This window comes from Hevea brasiliensis, chromosome 17 (genome assembly GCF_030052815.1).
Source record: "Hevea brasiliensis isolate MT/VB/25A 57/8 chromosome 17, ASM3005281v1, whole genome shotgun sequence".
Lineage (NCBI taxonomy): Eukaryota > Viridiplantae > Streptophyta > Magnoliopsida > Malpighiales > Euphorbiaceae > Hevea > Hevea brasiliensis.
The window spans coordinates 19,499,804-19,519,635 of record NC_079509.1 but is presented as its reverse complement, the minus strand read 5'-3'; the positions used below and the strand labels follow the sequence as shown (position 1 = coordinate 19,519,635).

Here is a 19,832-nt window from a genome sequence, read left to right as displayed (position 1 = left end):
CAATAAAACATTGTCATCCTAGCCTGCACACATATCAAACATATCTCCTTTTTTATAATCTCACAGTTTATAAATAAGAAAATAATAATATAAATAAGAATAGTACAAAATCAAAATTACTAAATAAAAGTGCATTGCCAAATAGTATGACAAATATAAAATACAGAGTTACTATATATTGCAATACAATTTATTCACTATCATTATCACTATCATCATCATATACATGAAGCTCGTCTTCATCTTCTTCTTCACTTTTTGCTGATGAACTTAGAACTTCCTCATCCGGGGGTTCCTCTTCTTCAATAAACGCAAGCTCTAGTGATTCACCGGTTGGATCGTCTAAGGGACCAATTTGTTCATTTTGTACTTCTGCATCAATTTGTAACACTTCTACTGCCTCATCTTGGAATGCTTGGTCAAACGTTTTCTTTGTTACATTTGTCTGAGGCATGATGACGATAGATCTAGGCTTCACTTTACACGTTGCATACCAGTTGGCCTTGTCTCTTCTCAAGCTAGGATAAGGGATGTACACCACTTGTTCTGCTTGCAAAGCAAGTATGAATGGTTCATATTTATTTAATCTTCTTCTATGATTGATGTCCACTAAGTTATAATGTTTGTGAACCTTAATACCAATATTCGGAGTTAGATTAAACCATTCACACTTAAAAAGCACAACTCTTTTTATTGGTAATGCAAGGTACTCTAGTTGAACTACCACTTTCAAGATACCATACTAGTCATTAGATTTGTCACCATATGTTGAGCCCCTAATGCAAATTCTGCTCTTCATCGTGAATCGATTAGCACCATGACAGATTGTGTGAAATCTATAACCATTTATGAAATACATAGGATATGATTTCACGCTTCTCAATGGTCCCTCTGCTAGATCCTTAATGAATTTATTACTAATGTTTGAACTCCTTGCCTGATAAGTTAAAGAGAATTGAAATCCTTATTATTACATATTACATTATTTGAACATAGAAAATGATATGAGTTATATAAATTTATACTCACATAAGATTTGAACCACTCTGCAAATCTTTATTCTAGTACTTTTATCAACTTCCTCATCACTAATATTATGCGATGTTTGTCACAATTTGGTTACGAGCAAACTACACATATAATTAAATTTGGTGATTATCAAAGGAAAAGGAAAATTCACAATGATTTCAGGAGATTTAATTTAAATTTTGGGCATTCAAAACACTTACTTGATGTACGTGTCAATTTTAGGGTAATTTAGTAAAACATATATTTGGGCGACCTTATATTCATCATCGCCCAACTATATCATTTTTGCTTTCCCATATAGTTGATCGGGATACTTGAATGTTGATAAATTTCCTTCGGTTTCAGCATCATCCCCACCATCATCATTACGGGGCACTTGTGTCACACCTTACCCCTCTATAAGGCATAACATGATTCCATAGTATACCTAATGAATTATCGAACTTCACCTACCAATAACTCATTAAATATACTACAGGGGATTTTAAACAAATTCATTTCATTTTAAATTTGTAAAGTGATGCTAAGCATTATTAAAAAGCCTTTAGTTAGAGTTTATGTCATAAATAATATTTCAGTAATTTTGATTTTACTGCAAATTTTATAAAAATTTTGGCAGAGTGCCGACTATAATTTGAGAAAATAGTTCTTCAAAACCTCAAAAGAAAGCACTTCCAATGTATTTTTCTCAACCCCAACTCCAACAAGTCTCAACTCAACACAAATTCATTTCAATCAATACAACTCGATACATTTTCAATACTCATTAATCCTTAATTCAACACATTTTAAAATAAACATCAATTTTATTTAATGTATCCAATATAAACACAAAAGTCTAAATTTTACAGAAAAGAAAACTAAAATAATATCATTATAAATTATACTGTACAACTGCTCAACTAGTATAAAAGATACATATGAACAAAAATATTTACATCAAACTAAATTACAAAGGGTATAAAAAATATACATGTACAAAAATCCTCAAACGGTGCTCCCCTATCACTGTAGCAGCTCACTCTACTGCTTTGTCTTTTTCCCTATCTGCGATAGCAATAAAACGCCATCGCTGAGTAAACACTCTGTGGTACACAATAAAATTTTAAAATAGCTGAACATAAAAAGCATATATCGATAAGTATATTTTTAAATCCTTTCACAATCACATTTTATGAAATAAATGTCAATCTTTTACAATACTATTTTATCAAAATAAATTATAAATCATAGTGTTGCTAATCAATACACATCTTAGGCAGTGTTGTCAATCAATACACATCTTAGGTCATGACACAAAATTTCCAATCAATGCCATGTTGTACACCACAACAAAGCAATCTCAACCCCACTAATCGAAATCAATGAGGGAGGTGGCTAGCTAGCTATATGAGTACTCATCCAATCTCAACCTCAAACTGGCAAGGCGGAGAGGGAGGAATATAACCAATCTCAACCCCATAAATGGAGGAGGAATATAGTAATACTGTCATGCCAAGTGTGAAGCCAAAACCAAATTCAAAATCATAGTATTCAAACATTTCATGCAAAGCGCTAAGAAATTTTTATTCCAAATTTTCATTTACCAAATAGGCAACACTACATTCCTCAAAGCTATAATAAACATAAATTGCTCATAATACAGGTTCAAAAAAATTTTTAAGTAAAAAATGAGAAATCAAAAATTATTGTGCACAAACCTCTAATGAGTCGCCTCTTTGCCTTGACTCACTTGTTCCCTATCTTTTCCAGTATCTTTTTCTACTGAAATACATAATTTAAAGCATTTTAATAATCATTCAACTCATTTCTCATAATTGATTCAACAATTAAATTTATGCACGCTAAATTTTCTTTATAAGTTTTCTCTAAGGGTTGAATTCTTTGTATGTGGTATATTTATGGTTACTATTCATTTGATCAATTAGTCATAATGTTGACTTTTTCATACTAAATAGTTATACTAATTTTAATTGCATCCACATACCACATTTTGGGTTACAATTATGTTGGCATTGATTGCCAATTGAAATTCCAAACTCCCTAAGTGAAATTCTAAAATTTCAATTTTGGGTCACTTGGTTTTACTATTCCATTGGACCTTCTACAGTGGAAAGTTGACCAACTTTCCTCCATCAAAGTTGTTCCTTAATGTCTTAACTTTAATTTTCTTTTTGAATCACTTCATTTGTAGTTTTGTAGCTCAAGTTATGCTACTTTTTCTAGGCTGGCCGGATTAGTCAATTCCAGAATTCTGGGCAAATTTTAGGTTCTAGCAGATTTAGTGAGGCAACTTTGGTTGGCAATTTGATTAGGTTATGGCCAGAATTTGAGTTGGTGTTCTTTATGAAAGTTGTTCTACTATGTCTAATATTTCTATTGATATAAAAATTAAGTCATTTGAACATTTCTACACCAAGTTATGACTATTTAAACACTATTCATATAATTAATTATGTACAGGGGTAGGGTACCAAATTCGGATTTAACCAAATTTTACACTAACTTATGGTCAGTTTTAGGAAAAGGTTTCTACATGAAAATTGTAACTTTGGGTCTTAATTTTCATATCCAATTAGCCTCACACCAATTGGAGGAATAGAATTTTAATTATGGCTATTTGAGTGGACCATAGTCAGGCTGTCTAGAATTAGACATTACCATTCACAACTCAATTCCAATTTCAATCATTCAATCACACTCCAAATCACACCAATTGACCAATCTAAGCCTCAATTAGGTCAATTTGCATCAATTCACCAAACCCTCAAATTTCCTATGGTCAAGAACCCTAATTCACCAATTAGCATACTTCATGAAATTAAAGTATACCACTAAAACCTACCCACTCAAATTGACTTGCATGCATGATTTATTGAAGTAGAACACATCATTTCCCCCCCAACACTCATGGCTACCAAATTTCATGGAGTTCCCTAACTTACCATTTTGTTTCATTTTCAACAATTTCTACTCAATTTAAATGTCCAATTACACATTTAAAGAAAGAAATAGAAAAATTTTTCCACTAACCTTAAGTGAAGCTTTTCTATCCTCTCAATTCCTTCAAGTTTCCCTTTCTTTTTCACTTTCAATCTTCCAATCAAGACTCAAGAATAAGTTTTTCTTAAAGGGGTTATGAAATTGATGGAAATTTTTAGGGTTGTGAAAGCTTGAAATAAGCTTTCATAGTGAAAGAAGAAAAAATAAGAGAGAGAGAGATGAGAGAGTGGCTGACTGAAATTTTGGGGAAGATAAGTGAATTTTTTTTCTTTTAATTTTGTCTCATTTTAATGATAATTATCCCCATAATTTGTTATAATTTAAAATTATAATATTAATTAGGTCATGCTTACATAATGGGTGATGTCATAAAGCTTTTAATTTTTGATTTCTTTCTTTTCTTTTTCCTTTTCTTTCCCTCACCTCTTCACTTTAAATCTACCTTTCATAATTTTAATTTTCTAGTTTTTAATGGACAATTAGCCCAAAAGTTACCTCTAAGGGTGAATTGACCAAATTGCCCTTTACTGGTCTCATCCGTTTTTCCAGTAACATTTAATTGCTTCCGGAACCCTGGTTCAATTTTTCAAATTGGTTTTTGATTCTTTTCTTAGGTTTTTACATTAGCATTAGTTTCGCAATAATTCTTAAGTCTGGGGTGCCCTAGGGTCCCACTCGAAAATAGGGCAGTGACTGAGCTCGCAGTCACTTCCCAGTTCGAGCACTCATCACTGTGGCCGTGGCTCATTTAACCCATTATACCTTGTTTTCTTCATTTGCATTTAACCTTCATATAATAGCTATTAATTTTTGTTTATGACTTTTCTAGATAAATTAATTATGGTTCTAACCCTCTTAACTGTTCAAACCGACACTGGTCATCGAAACAGTAAAATGTATAGAACTAGTGAACATATGGGTGTTACAACTTGTCGATCCCGCATTATTGCATGAGGTTCAAAATAATGCGCACAAAAATTAGATGCTTCTTCGACTAAGCATGCATTACATATTGAGCCTTCCACATTAGCCTTGTTCTTTACATTTCACTTTTGATGGTGTAGAAATCTAGAAATTCAAAACACAATATTCACCAGGCTTACAAATGTTTATGATGCATTTCACAACATTGAAAGAAAAAAAGAGTATCTATTACCTCTCAAAAGGATACATCCATCAGTATTGTATCGGACCTGTAATTTTTGCTTCATATGGCAAATGGATGGGAAGATGTTCCATCGAGTTAAAGAAGACAAGAGGAAATATGTGCTTTAACTTGCAAATGATAATAGGAATTTCAGCTTACATACACTCCATATCTTGAACCTTAATATTTGTAGAAGAAGATGTTTGAAAAATAAGCTCAACTCGGTCAACGCTTGCCAAACTCTATTTGGAAGGAGCTCATGAAATGCAATGAGTAATAACCTCTGTATAAATACATGGCAATCATGGCTCTTTATGTCGAAAAGTTTGTACCTCTGCATGTCAACACACCTTCCCATGTTGGACACACACCTGTCTGGAAACTTATGGCTTTTCACCCACTCACATAAAACAAGTTTATGTTGCTTATCAAGAGAATAACAAGCCTTGGGATATTTACCTGTTTGCACATCTCTCTCTAGTTCCCTTCTATGACATAAATGTGTCATATCTTCCCTAGCTTTTGCATTATCCTTCATGTTATGTAACGATTGGGCTCCAACCACTAGAGGAATTATCCGCTTTAGCCATAAGCCTCACGTTTTTATCCCATTGGTGGAATAGAGAACTTCTTAGGAGGTCACCTATCCTAGGATTTCGCTCAAGTGAGCATGTTTTAACCCTGGAGTTCTTCCAAATCTTTAGGCCATTCTACCAAAAGGCGCCTCTAGTGATTAGTTTTTCCATTTTATATATCATTACTTTTCACTCTCATTATGATGTGAGATGTGTTTCCCATCTTTCAGGGAGCTTTTCGCTGCGTTTAACGGAATCACTGGGGCACTGCCTTAGTGCCTTATGGCCCACTAGCTTCCGCCACAAGTGTCCTCACTTGTCGCACCGTACTGAGGGAGCTTTCGGCTCTGATGCCTATTGTAACGGTCAGGCTCCAAACACTAAAGGAATTATCCACTTTAGTCGTAAGCCTCACGGTTCCCATAGGTGGACTGGAGAACTTCCCAGGAGGTCACCCATCCTAGGATTTCTCTCAAGCGAGCATGCTTAATCCTGGAGTTTTTCTAACTCTCTAGGCCATTCCACTAAAAGGCGTCTTTAGTAATTAATTCCCTTATTTTATATATTATTACTTTCTACTCCCATTCCAATGTGGGACGTGTTTTCCATCTTTCAGGGAGCTTTTCACCTCGTCCAACAAAATCACTAAGGCACTACCTTAGGGCCTTGTGGGAAGGTCCCTTAGGCAAATCCCACATCGGAAAAGCATGGAGATGGTCTTGGGTTCAAAAAGTAATGATATATAAAATGGGAGAACTAATCACCAGAGGCACCTTTTGGTGGAATGGCCTGGAGAGTTAGAAGAACTCCAAGGTTAAGCGTACTCGCTTGAGAGAAATCCTAGGATGGGTGACCTCCTAGGAAGTTCTCCATTCCACCTATGGGACAACAACGTGAGGCTTGTGGCCAAAACGGACAATTCCTCTAGTAGCTGGCGCCCGATTGTTACAATTGGTGTTAGAGCCACTCGCGTGTCCTTTTGGGTGATGGTGGGGTAAATCTCAGCAAGAACGATGAGTCTCGAAAGGGGGGGGAGAAAGGTCTCTTAGGCAAATCCCACATCGGCAAAGCACAGAGATGGTCTTGGGTTCAAAAAGTAACGATATATAAATTGGGGGAACTAATCACTAGAGGCTCCTTTTAGTAGAACGGCTTGGAGAGTTGGAAGAACTCCAGGGTTAAGCGTGCTCGCTTAAGAGAAATCCTAGGATGGATGACCTCCTGGGAAGTTCTCCATTCTACCTATGAGATAAAACCGTGAGGCTGATTGTCAAAGCGGACAATTCCTCTAGTGGTTGGAGCCTAACCGTTATAATAAAGATCCCTTAGGCAAATCCCACATCGGTAAAGCACGGAGATGGTCTTGGGTTAAAAAAGTAATGATATATAAAATGGGAGAACTAATCACTAGAGGCTCCTTTTGGTGGAATGGCTTGGAGAGTTGGAAGAACTCTAGGGTTAAGCGTGCTCGCTTGAGAGAAATTCTAGGATGGGTGACCTCCTGAGAAGTTTTCCATTCCACCTATGGGACAAAACCGTGAGGCTGATGGCCAAGGTGGACAATTCCTCTAGTAGTTGGAGCTGACCATTACAATTGGCATCAAAGCCGAAAGCTCCCTTAGTACGGTGCAATAAGTGAGGACACTTATGACGGAAGCTGGTGGGCCACAAGGCCCTAAGGTAATGCCCTAGTGATTTCCATTGGACGCTGTGAAAAGCTCCTTGAAAGATGGGAAACACATCCCACATTGGAATGGGAGTAGAAAGTAATGATATATAAAATGGGAGAACTAATCATTAGAGGCGCCTTTTGGTGGAATGGCCTGGAGAGTTGGAAGAACTCCAAAGTTAAGCGTGCTCGCTTGAGAGAAATCTTAGGATGGGTGGCCTCCTGAGAAGTTCTCTACTCCACTTATGGGACAAAACCGTGAGGCTTACGGCCAAAGCGGATAATTCCTCTAGTGGTTGAAGCCTGATCGTTACAATCACAAGGCCTTAAGGCAGTGCCCCAGTGATTCCGTTGGATGCGATGAAAAGCTCCCTGAAAGATGGAAAACATGTCCCACATCAGAATGAGAGTGGAAAGTAATGATATATAAAATGGGGAAACTAATCACTAGAGGTGCCTTCTGGTGGAATAGCCTGGAGAGTTGGAAGAACTCTAGGGTTAGGCGTGCTCGCTTGAGAGAAATCCTAGGATGGGTGACCTCCTAGGAAGTTCTCCACTCCACTTATGGGACAAAACCGTGAGGCTTACGGTTAAAGCGAATAATTCCTCTAGTGGTTGGAGCCTGACCATTACAATTGGTCCCTAAGGCAGTGCCCCAGTGATTCTGTTGGACGCGGCGAAAAGCTCCATGAAAGATGGGAAAAACGTCCCACATCGGAATGGGAGTGAAAAGTAATGATATATAAAATTGGGGAACTAATCACTAGAGGCACCTTTTGGTGGAATGGCTTAGGGAGTTGGAAGAACTCTAGGGTTAAGCGTGCTTGCTTGAGAGAAATCCTAGGATGAGTGACCTCCTAGGAAGTTCTCTACTCCACTTATTAGACAAAACCGTGAGGCTTACAGCAAAAGTGGACAATTCCTCTAGTGGTTGGAGCCTGACCATTACAATTGGTATCAGAGTTGAAAGCTCCCTCAGTCCGGTGTAACAAGTGAGGACACTTGTGGCGAAAGCTGGTGGGCCACAAGGCCCTAAGGCAGTGCCCCAGTGATTCCATTAGACGCAATAAAAAGCTCCGTAAAAAATGGGAAACACGTCCTACATCAGAATGGGAGTGAAAAGTAATGATATATAAAATGGAGGAACTAATCACTAGAGACACCTTTTGGTGGAATGGCCTGGAGAGTTGGAAGAACTCCAGAGTTAAGCGTGCTCGCTTAAGAGAAATCCTAAGATGGGTGACCTCCTGAAAAGTTCTCTACTCTACTTATGGGATAAAACCGTGAGGCTTACGGCCAAAGTGAACAATTCCTTTAGTGGTTGGAGCCTGACCATTACAATTGATATCAAAACCGAAAGTTCTCTCAGTATGGTGCGACAAGTGAGGACACTTGTAGCGAAAGCTAGTGGTCCACGAGGCCCTAAGGCAGTGCCCTAATGATTCCATTGGACGCGGCAAAAAGCTCCCTGAAAAATGGGAAACACTTCCCACATCAAAATTGGGGTAGAAAGTAATGATATATAAAATGGGAGAACTAATCACTAAAGGCACCTTTTGGTGGAATAGCCTGGAGAGTTAGAAGAACTCCAAGGTTAAGCATGCTCGCTTGAGAGAAATCCTAGGATGGTTGACCTCCTGGAAAGTTCTCCATTCCACTTATGGGACAAAACTGTGAGGCTTATAGCTAAAGCAGACAATTTCTCTAGTGGTTGGAGCCCGACCGTTACATGTTACCTTCTATATTCATCACTGTGTTGAATATATTCTCAAAGACATTTTTCTTACTGTGCATAACATCTAAGTTATGTCGAATAAGGTTTGAAGACCAATATGGTAAATCCCAAAAGATACTCTTTTTCCGCCAATCAATGTTTCTAGCTATGATAGCATTTACTGCTTCACCATCACTATCTATTACTCTCCTTAACCCTAAATCCTCTATTTGTAAAAAAGTGTCTTCGCTACTTAGCATTGGAGGAGACTCGGATGTGCATACTTTCCTTTAAGGAAATTTACCCTGTTCCATCCAAATGGATGGTTTTATGGAAGAAACTTACAGTGATTATCAAACCAACTAATTTTCCCTCAGTGTCTTAGTGAAAATGCATTTAAATGATCCATACAAAAGGGACAAGCTAATCTCCCAGAGGTGCTCCACCTAGACAACATTGAATAAGCAAGGAAATCACTAATTATCCACACCAGGGCAGCTTTCATTTGGAAATTTTGCTTCTTAGATACATCATATATCGGCACTCCCACTTCCCACAACTAAGTTAGTTTATCAATTAGTGGCTGCAAATAGGCATATATCTGTTGCTTGAGATTTTGTGGTCCAGGTATTATTACTGACAAAAATAAATAAGGCTCCTTCATCCATATACTAGGAGGCAAGTTATATGGCATAATTATTATCGGCCAACATGAGTATTACTGTCCTGACTATCCAAATGGTTGAAATCTAGCCTCACATTTCGACTTTCAGCTGCAAATATTGGATGGGTACGATTAAAATGTTTCCATGCCTCAAAATCAAATGGATGGCACATAACATAGTCTTCCACGTTATGCTCATCATGCCACTGCATGTGTGCAGCTATTGCCTCAGAAGCATAAAGTCTTTGAAGCCTGGGTGTCAAAGGAAAGCAATACATCCTCTTGCATGCTACAATTGCCTTATTTGACCCTCTCTAAGGCTTGTATCTTGACGGCCCACAAAATTTGCATTCTATTAAATTACTATTTTCCCTCCAATAAATCATGCAACCAAACTTGCAACAGTCAATTTCTCAATAGGTAAACCCAACCCATGTACAAGCTTCTTCGTCGTGTAGAAACTATCAATAAACTTATTATCGTTTAGTAATACTTCCCTAATGAAACTCACAATTGTGTAGTAGCATTTCTCAGACAAATGATGCTCTGACTTAATATTCAACATCTGAGCTACGGCTGACAATTGTGAATGCCTTTCATAACCACGTCATAATTCCTCTTCAACTACAGTTAGCATGGCATAAAATTTTTATGCTTCTAGATTAGGCAGTTCTTCCATATTCTCAAATTCAATATTTGGATAAGGAAGATCCCAAGCCATATTTTGAAATTGGGGACAGGCAGCATCAAAGACCATATTATGGTGTGGATTATTGTCACCCTGTCTATGTTCAGCACTTGGAACTGTCATTCCAACAATAAATGTTGAAGAAATTGAGAATTCACCATGTGCAAGCCATTCTAGATAATTCGATCTAAACCCAAACCTCATAAGATGCAATTTGACATCATCCACAAATAAGTACTTTCCATTTATTTACTTTGTACACAGACATCTGATTTTACTTCCATCCATAAATTTCGGCTTTTTACAGGCAAATTTGATAAATGCATCCAAACCATGAACAAACTCTGGGTTAAGTAGTTCATCTACCAGCTTCCTAGCATACATCCAACTTCTAAAGGTGTCCATGTTCTATAAAATTATTTCAATATTTTCAGAAAAATTTGTTAAATGCTTATTCCATGTGATATATATATATATATATATATATATATATATATATATATATATATATATATATATATATATATATATATATATATATTAGTAATTAATAAATGTAATAATTAATTAGTTAAATAATTTACTTAAATAATTAAATATATATAAAAATAAAATAAAATAATTGAATGATTATATAAATTATAAAGTGTTTGAAAAGTTAAAAGAAAAAGGGTGTTTGATGCTTGATGGGGCGTGGTGAACTCATGACGGAATGGAATATTAGATGGGTTGGTATTCTTAATAATAAAATATTTTAATAACTTAAAATAAGAGAAATTAATGAGATTTATCTCAATTGTATTGGAGTTTTTTTTAAAAATGTAAGGTTTTGAATTCAAGTTATAATTAGAGCTAAATGAATTAAAAAAAAATAAAAACCAAAATAAAATAAAGGGTAATACCAAAAAACATCATTGCAAGCAAGTGTTGAATTAAAAGAAAATATGAGATTTTAAACTACTCAAATAGACAATCTATCTCAAAATCAAAGGAAACTGTTATCAATGTACACAACATAACAATAAAGGTAATTCGATGCAACCAAGTCTATCAAGATTTAGTAACACAAAGGGAAAAACATATGAAAGTGAAAGAAGATTTATAGCTACCTAGGGTTGAAGACAACTTTGGTTGTTGCTATGATAATTCAATCAATTCACTGCTGCTTGTGAAGTGTTTGAGTAACACTTTGAAATAGCTGCCCATAGTGAAAGAGTTGCTACTTGCTCATGACAAGCTTGTGGGACTTCTTCACTTTGTTAGGAAAATGTCTCTTAAATCTTCTACTTAGTGAAGTGTTCGGCTTTTGTCTAGGCAACTATATTCCTCTATAATCACTTTTGTAAAAATAAGCGAGGTGAATGGTAGCATCTGCTATTGGTTGAATTTTCTGGGTGAAAAAAAAAATATTAGTTGTACTTGCCCTTCGCATTTTGTGTTATAATTGTCTGTGCAATTAGAATATGCATTACCTTAAAACTGTTTGCTCAAAAAACTCACCCAAATTTACTCATTCTTTTATCACAGAAAAAGAGACTTTGATTGCTTACCCATGCAAGAGGATCATAAGCTTATTCCTTTGAGCATCTTCTTGATCTAGCAAATTATATTCCATAAACTTCATTTACAAATTTATTTTCACAATATGGCTTTCATTGCTCCTAACAAACAAAAAGAAGAAACATAAAATCCCTCGTACTACATTAAGTCCATTTTTATATAAATGGGGAAGAAAATAAAAAAGACAAATGGTTTAAAACAGACCTCACAATAATGTAGACCATACATACAAATCATATTTTAAAGTCAAAATTTTACTTGCCAAAGTATAAAAATAGTGATTTGTATAAACTCTTTAAAGATTAAAAACCTTATTCACAATCTTTGCTCTTCCATCAAAAAAGCATACTGTTGGTAAAAAAAACATAAGAATACAAAAGGACTTGAAGTCAATTATACACAAACTAAAAGCATCCAACAACAAAATGAATAATACAGTTCACTTTGAAAAGAAAAAAAGCAAACAAACAAATGAAACTGAAAATTTATAGATTGGAATAAACCTCTCCCAGACAACACTTCCCAACAACACATATGCATGGTTCATAGTTCTATTCCAAGGTAACCTAGACTTCTTGTATTCAGCAGGCTTCAAGCGAGGAATCTGCAAATACAGCAAATGATGAATGAACGAGTTGAGAAAATGCGAGTTGAGAAAATTTTCACCAAAAAAAAATGCAAGTTGAGAAAATTCATTTTTTATATAGATTTTAGGTTTTCATTCAAAAATTCCTAAAATGCTTAAACATAAAAATAAAATGAAATCCTAAAAAATTTCAAAGTCTAAGAAAAAACTTACCAACTTGAAAATTGAAACAATCTGGCCTGGATAAGCACGAAGTAACACTCAATACCAGTTTATAACCTATCTATCATATGTAATTTCAGATTAAAAAAGGTGTGTGTGTGGAAGAAAATGGAGATCTGCCACTGGTTTCTGTGAAAGAGGGAGTTTGATTAAGAGATGGGTCTTCTGTGTATGGGTATGGCTTGGTGATAAAGAGGATTTGATGGTGATGCAAGGGAGGAGATGGAGGTGCGAAGGTGCGATAGTAAGCAGGAGATGGAGGACTTAATGATGCACAGCTAAAGGAATGGTTTTGGCTAAGAGGGAAAAATAAAAAGAGGGAATCACTTAAAAAAATTGGCGCTAGAATTTTCTTTTTAAAAATTGATAATTTTATTTAATTAATTAATATTTGTATTAATATTTTTTACATAAATTATTTTCATTAATATTAATAATAAAATATTAAAACATAATAAATTTATAATTAAATGTTGAGTTGCATATAATATAGAGAATAATTAAAATTTTTAGCATTTTATATTTTTCTTTTCTTTTTAATTTTATCGACCAAATACATGTTGGTTGCTAATTACCAACCACAATAATTGGTAGGCAAAATATTTTAGCATTTAAATTTTATTTTTTATTTTTGCCTTACTTTTACCGACTAAATGGTTATAATCAGTAATTACCAACCGTATAGTTTTGTAGGTAAAATTATCTCTCATTTTTAATTTTATATTCTCTTCAATTTACCGATCAAATAAATGTTGGTTTACCGACCACCTTAGTTGGTGGGTAAAATATTTTAGCATTTTAAGTTATTATTTTTTTTTTCTTTACTTTTTACCAACCAAATGGATGTTGTCAGTAAGAACCAACCACAAGGTTTAGTAGCTAAAATTGTTTAGCATTTTAAATCTTTATTTGCTCTTCAATTTTACCGACCAAATAAATGTTGGTTGGTAAGTAGCGACCACAAACATTGATAGGTACAATTTTTAACATTTTAAATTTTTATTTTTTTTATTTTCCATTTACTTGTACCGACCAAATGAATATTATCGGTAATTACCGACTAAATTAGTTGGTAGCTAAAATTTGTTTATCATTTCAAATTTTTATTTTCTCTTTAATTTTATCGACCAACAAAATTTTGGTTGGTAATTACCAACCATATCATTTGATAGGTAAAATGTTTTTAGCATTTTAAATTTAAAATTTTTTTTCTCTTTACTTTTACTGACTAATAAAATGGGGTTGGTAATTACCGACCATAGTGGTTGGTAGGTAATATAATTTAGCATTTTAAATCTTTATTTGTCCTTTTATTTTACCGACCAAATGCATGTTGGCTGGTAACTACTGACCATATCTGGTAGATGAAATTGATTTGCATTTTAAACTTTTATTTTTTTGTACTCTTTAATTTTATCAACTAAATTAGTTTTTGTCGGTAATTACCAACCAATTATATCGTCGGTATATTTTATAATTTGTCACTAAATTTGCTGTCAGTATTTGAATCAACTTTTACCTACAAAATGATGTCGTCGGTAAATATTTAGTCGGTACTCAATCGGCATTTTAATTGGTAAAAATGAAAGTCAATTTTTATTTTTTTGACATCCCTTGTTCGTTGAAAAAGCATCAATGTTTGCCAACGAAATTTTTTTGGTAGGTAATATTCGTAACAATTTTTTTAATTTCTTATAGTGGCATTTAATAAATTTCTTACTCAACTCAACTCAACTAAGCTTTTATCCCAAAAATTTAGGGTCAGCTATATGGATTCACTTTCTCCACTCTAAATGATTTTGGGTTAAATCCTCAGAAATGTGTAATGCTTCTAGGTCATGTTGTACTACTCTCCTCAAAGTCAATTTAGGTCTATCCCTTTTTTTCTTTCTATCCTCTAACCTAATGTGCTCTACTTGTCTAATTGGAGCCTCCGTATGTCTACGCTTCACATGACCAAACCACCTCAATCTCCCTTCTCTCAACTTATCTTCAATTGGCACCACTCCTACCTTTTCTTTAATACTCTCATTACGGACTTTATATAGTCTAGTATGGCCACTCATCCACCTTAACATTCTCATCTCTGCAACTCTTATCTTAGACGCATACGACTCTTTCAGTGCCCAACACTCACTACCACATAACATAGCCGGTCGTATTGCTATATGGTAAAATTTTCCTTTCAACTTATTGGGGATCTTACAATCACATAAAACGCCCATGGCACGTCTCCACTTCAACCATCCGGCTTTAATCCTATGACTAACATCCTCCTCACATCCCCCATCTACTTGAAGGACTGAGCCTAGATATTTCAAGTGATTATTTTGGGACAGTACCACTCCATTCAAACTAACTCCTTCCCTATCACCAGTTTGGCCTTCACTGAACTTACAATGCATGTATTCTGTCTTCATTCTACTTAACTTAAAACCCTTTGACTCTAGAGTACTTCTCCAAAGTTCTAGCTTTCTATTGACTCCTTCTCGTGTCTCATCTATTAGAACAATATCATCTGCAAACATCATGCACCAAGGAATACTCTCTTGTATATATTTCATCAATTCATCTAAAACTAATGTAAAAAGGTAAGGGCTTATGGCTGATCCTTGGTGTAGTCCAATTGAAATCGGAAAATCTCTTGTGTCCCCTCCCACTGTGTGCACAATAGTAATTGCTCCTTCATACATATCTTTCAACGCTTGTATGTACCTAATAGATACTCTCTTTTGTTCTAACACATACCATAAGACATCTCTTGGAACACTATCATAAGCCTTCTCTAAATCAATAAAAACCATGTGTAGATCTTTCTTCACATCTCTATATTTCTCTATCAAGCTTCTAATGAGAAAGATCGCTTCCATAGTTGAACGACCGGGCATGAAACCAAATTGATTGAGAGAGATAGAAGTATCATGACGTAGTCAATGCTCCACAACTCTCTCCCACAACTTCAGAGTATGGCTTATGAGTTTAATTCTCCTATAGTTTGAGCAACTCTGTATATCTCCCTTATTTTTAAAAATAGGTACTAAAATACTCTTCCTCTATTCATCAGGCATTTTCTTTGAGTTTAGAATCTTATTAAATAATTTAGTTAACCATGCCACTCCCATATCTTCCAAACACTTCTACACTTCAATTGGTATTTCATCAGGTTCACAGACTTTACCAACTTTCATTCTTTTAAGTGCTTCCTTTACTTCTAAAGATCTAATCCTTCTAGTATAATTCACATTCTTTTCTATTGTTCTATAATCTATATTCACGCTATTGCCATTTTGACTATTATTAAAGAGATCATTAAAATAATTTCTCCATCTTTCTTTAATGTCCTCATATTTCATCAACACTTTTTCTTCTTTATCCTTAATGCACCTAACTTAATTGAGATCTTAACATTTCCTTTCTTTCCTCCTTGCTAATCTATAAATATCTTTTTCCCTTTCTTTAGTTCCAAGTTTCTCATATAACTTTTCAAAGGCCTGTGCTCTTGCTTGACTAACTGCCTTTTTTGCCTCTTTCTTTGCTATCTTGTACTGTTCATATGTCTTATTATTATCACATTTAGGTAATTTCTTATACCATTCCCTTTTTCTCTTCACTGCCTTTTGTACTTCCTCATTCCACTACCATCTCTCTTTTGAGGGTGGTCCATGTCCTTTAGACTCTCCAAGTACTTTTCTAGCTACTTCTCTAATCTTTGATGCCATCTGTATCCATATATCATTGGCCTCCATATCCAGCTTCCATACTTCAGACTCGAGAAGCTCATTTTTAAACTTCACTTGCTTTACTCCTTTGAATTCCTACCACTTTGTTCAAGCCACACTATTTCTTCTGATCTTACTTGAATTGTTCCTAAACTTGACATCCAAGACTACCAACCGATGTTGACTTGTTAAAGCCTCTCCTGGAATGACCTTTGCAATCCTTGCATAGAGCTCTATTTGTCTTCCTAGTTAAAAGGAAGTCGATTTGGCTTCTATGTTGCCCACTTTTGAAAGTCACTAAATGTGACTCTCTTTTTATAAAGTATGTATTTGCTAGTATTAGGTCGTATGTCATTATTTAATAAATTTCTTCATTTGTTTAAAATGATTTTTGTTTTATTTTCTTGATATTTATTAAATGTTTTTATTATTTTTTATATTTTTATTTTTAAGTATTTTATAAGTTAATTTTAAAAATATGATAAAACTGCAACTTAACTTCCCTATTTTTTTCAAAAAAAGTATGTTTTTTCAATAAAATAACAATTTTATTAAAATTCATCACTATTACAGGGCAACAGTTTAATTTATTACATTTTATTTTTTTTATCAATTTAATCATTATAATTTTAATACTTATAATTATTTATCTCTTAAATTTGTGTTTATTGCTTTAATTTATAATTAATTAATACTAAATTTTTAACAGATATATCACTGCATCGCTTTATGTTTCCTTTAGAAACATGATGAAATATGTTCTTTTGAGATTGAGGGGAAGGGAAGACGCGTGAGTTTCCGAACATAAAAAACCCATTTCAATTAGATAAATTTATCAAATACAATTTAATAATGAAATGTTTATTTTATAATATAAAAATATTATAAAATAAATCCTCTTTAAAGAAGGTGATATAGCGGAGTCAAAAAAAAAATTGAACTCGCAGAATTCGAATCAACCAAGCTCAAGTCCAAATACTCCTCAAATTTGAGCTCAAAGATAATCTCTAACCGGCAGAGTCTCTCTTTCAAGTTCAAACACCCAAAATTAATATCTGTATAGATCGAATTGATCATCATTCATGTTGGAGATCACGGTTGAAATCAAGCACTATAGGATAAGGTATGTTAATAAACTCTAGGCAAAATTTATTATATTTCTTCATTTTTTTAATGAATTTTTTTTACTGACTTGAGCATTAGAATAGTTATCTACCAACAACCGACCCTCACTTATTTTATTATTCTCAGATAACTTGAGGTCCAGTTATTAAGAGTAAGACGGTAAATTAATATCTTATAATTATGTTTTTTTTTTATATTTTAATTATATAAAAAAATTTAAATTTGTTTCACCTTCTCTGATATGTTGCCTTGTTTGTTGTCGTTTCAAGACCGAGGAGTTTTTTTTTTTTAAGCCTTTTTTATTTTGTTAATTATTTGCAGGACTCATTATTTAACATGTGAAATATTTTAATATTAAAAAATAACTCAAACAAAAATTAAATGACATTATTAATTTTTTTTATTTTTATTAACAGTGATAATGAGAAAATATTTAATTATCATAACATAATTTTAAAAATTAAAAAAGCGTATAACTATATAATATTAAATTATACTTTACCTTAAAAAAATTATACACAAGACAAAATTGGACTATTGAAAAAAAACAATCATATTGCATTTTGAAAATTTTATTTAATCTTTTAATATTGGTAAAATTAACCAAAATTTTAAAGGTACAAATACTTTATGAAATCTTATTATAATTTTATGTAAATTTTTTATATATTCTTTCACTTCATTTTCCAACTGGTCCAATCTTATCCTACCATCAAGTGCTCATCACAAAGTTAATAATTTTATAATTGTTACAAAGAAATCATTACCTTGAATCTAATATGCAATACTGTACATGTTACAATTTTTTAATTTTTATTTAATAGAAAAAAGAAAGCTGGAGACAAGCCATGGTATGCTAAGCAGAAAAATAATGGGAAGCAAACAAGGCTACAAAAGTCCAAAATTCAGCTCTTTTTTTCAAAAAAAAAATTTTTTTCTTCACCACTTTCATGGTTTGATTTCTCAAACCATGTTAAACATACTCTGCCTGAAGTTATTTTTATTTTATAACTAAAAAATCACAGATTATGTACAAATAAATGTGAAATAAGCTTTGGCACAAAAGGTGTGAGAAGACAAATGTGACAGAGATATTGGGGCTGCCAATAGATATAGCCAATTTGAAAAGAATATGCACTAATTTTGGTGCTATAATGTTGATATTCTGATTTAAAGTGACCCTAAAAGAGAAGATATATTGATAACAAAAAGAATTAATGCCTTATTATATTGCTTTTGGATCCCATTTTTCAAATCAAATTGTTAGTCTAAATTAAACTGTCTGATTTAATTTAATTACTTGGATTTAACTCTTTGCACTAACTAGTTAAATTAGATGAAGAAAACGGGCAAAGTGCATGGAAGAGTGATTTGAGTAGCTGAAGCTCTAAAAAGAGAAGAAGACAATGAGTGTGACAACAAGTCCTAACCTTTAAGCCGTGCTTTAGGCAGTAAGAGAGATTCATTCAGTCTGAGATATTTCAGCTTCGAAACTCGTCATTGACCTTTTAGTATGATGACATATCTATATTTAATTAATCTAAATTACGGAAGTATCTTAAAAATAGGTCTCAATATAAATGCAGTGAGAATGCTTTTAGATGTGTCTGCACGTAAAAAAATATTTCTTACTAGATATGTGATTAGTCTATTTATACACCTCTCTCTCTCTCTATATATATATATAACACTACCTTGCGGTGCAAGAGATGAGCATTTCAAACCTTGAAATAGAAACTCTTATACTAGTGTATGCATGTTTGATGCGTCTGACTTAAAAGGGGTATCTTTAGAGCTGGCTTGGTGTTTTTAATTGTGCTTGGTTATTAAGGTAACTGTGATGATATAGCAAAGTTGCAATAGTGGACCCTCTTTTTTTTTTTCAGCCTTTTGCCTTACCAACTGCAAACTTCCACCTACAAGGGAATCTATCTTTACATTCCTCTTTTGTTAAATGTACATAAAAAGTTATTAATGAGGTTCTCCTTTTTGAGGAAACTGTTCATGGCATCTAGCAACTCGCAAATCCTTTACACTTCTCATCTCTTCAATGCACCTTATCATGCAATAGTGAAAATGTAGCACTCAAAATAGGCAATTGGCAGGATCACTCTCTCCATCTCACTCCTAT

General features: G+C 33.8%; 1 long non-coding RNA gene across 3 annotated transcripts; it reads right to left on the bottom strand.

The window, feature by feature from the left end:
- Window positions 1-1,830: 1,830 nt before the first annotated feature.
- Window positions 1,831-13,207, bottom strand: LOC110669460 (uncharacterized). Of its 3 annotated transcripts, XR_009145745.1 has the most exons (6): window positions 12,849-13,207; window positions 12,553-12,653; window positions 12,040-12,085; window positions 11,599-11,879; window positions 2,730-2,793; window positions 1,831-2,076 (listed from the first exon to the last, which is right to left on the bottom strand). It is a non-coding gene; the product is annotated as an uncharacterized LOC110669460 (long non-coding RNA). The 3 variants fall into 3 exon arrangements; XR_002497707.2 differs by lacking the exon at window positions 2,730-2,793 and having other exon boundaries at window positions 1,834-2,076; window positions 12,040-12,150; window positions 12,849-13,206; XR_002497694.2 differs by lacking the exon at window positions 2,730-2,793 and having other exon boundaries at window positions 1,837-2,076; window positions 12,849-13,206.
- Window positions 13,208-19,832: the final 6,625 nt, after the last annotated feature.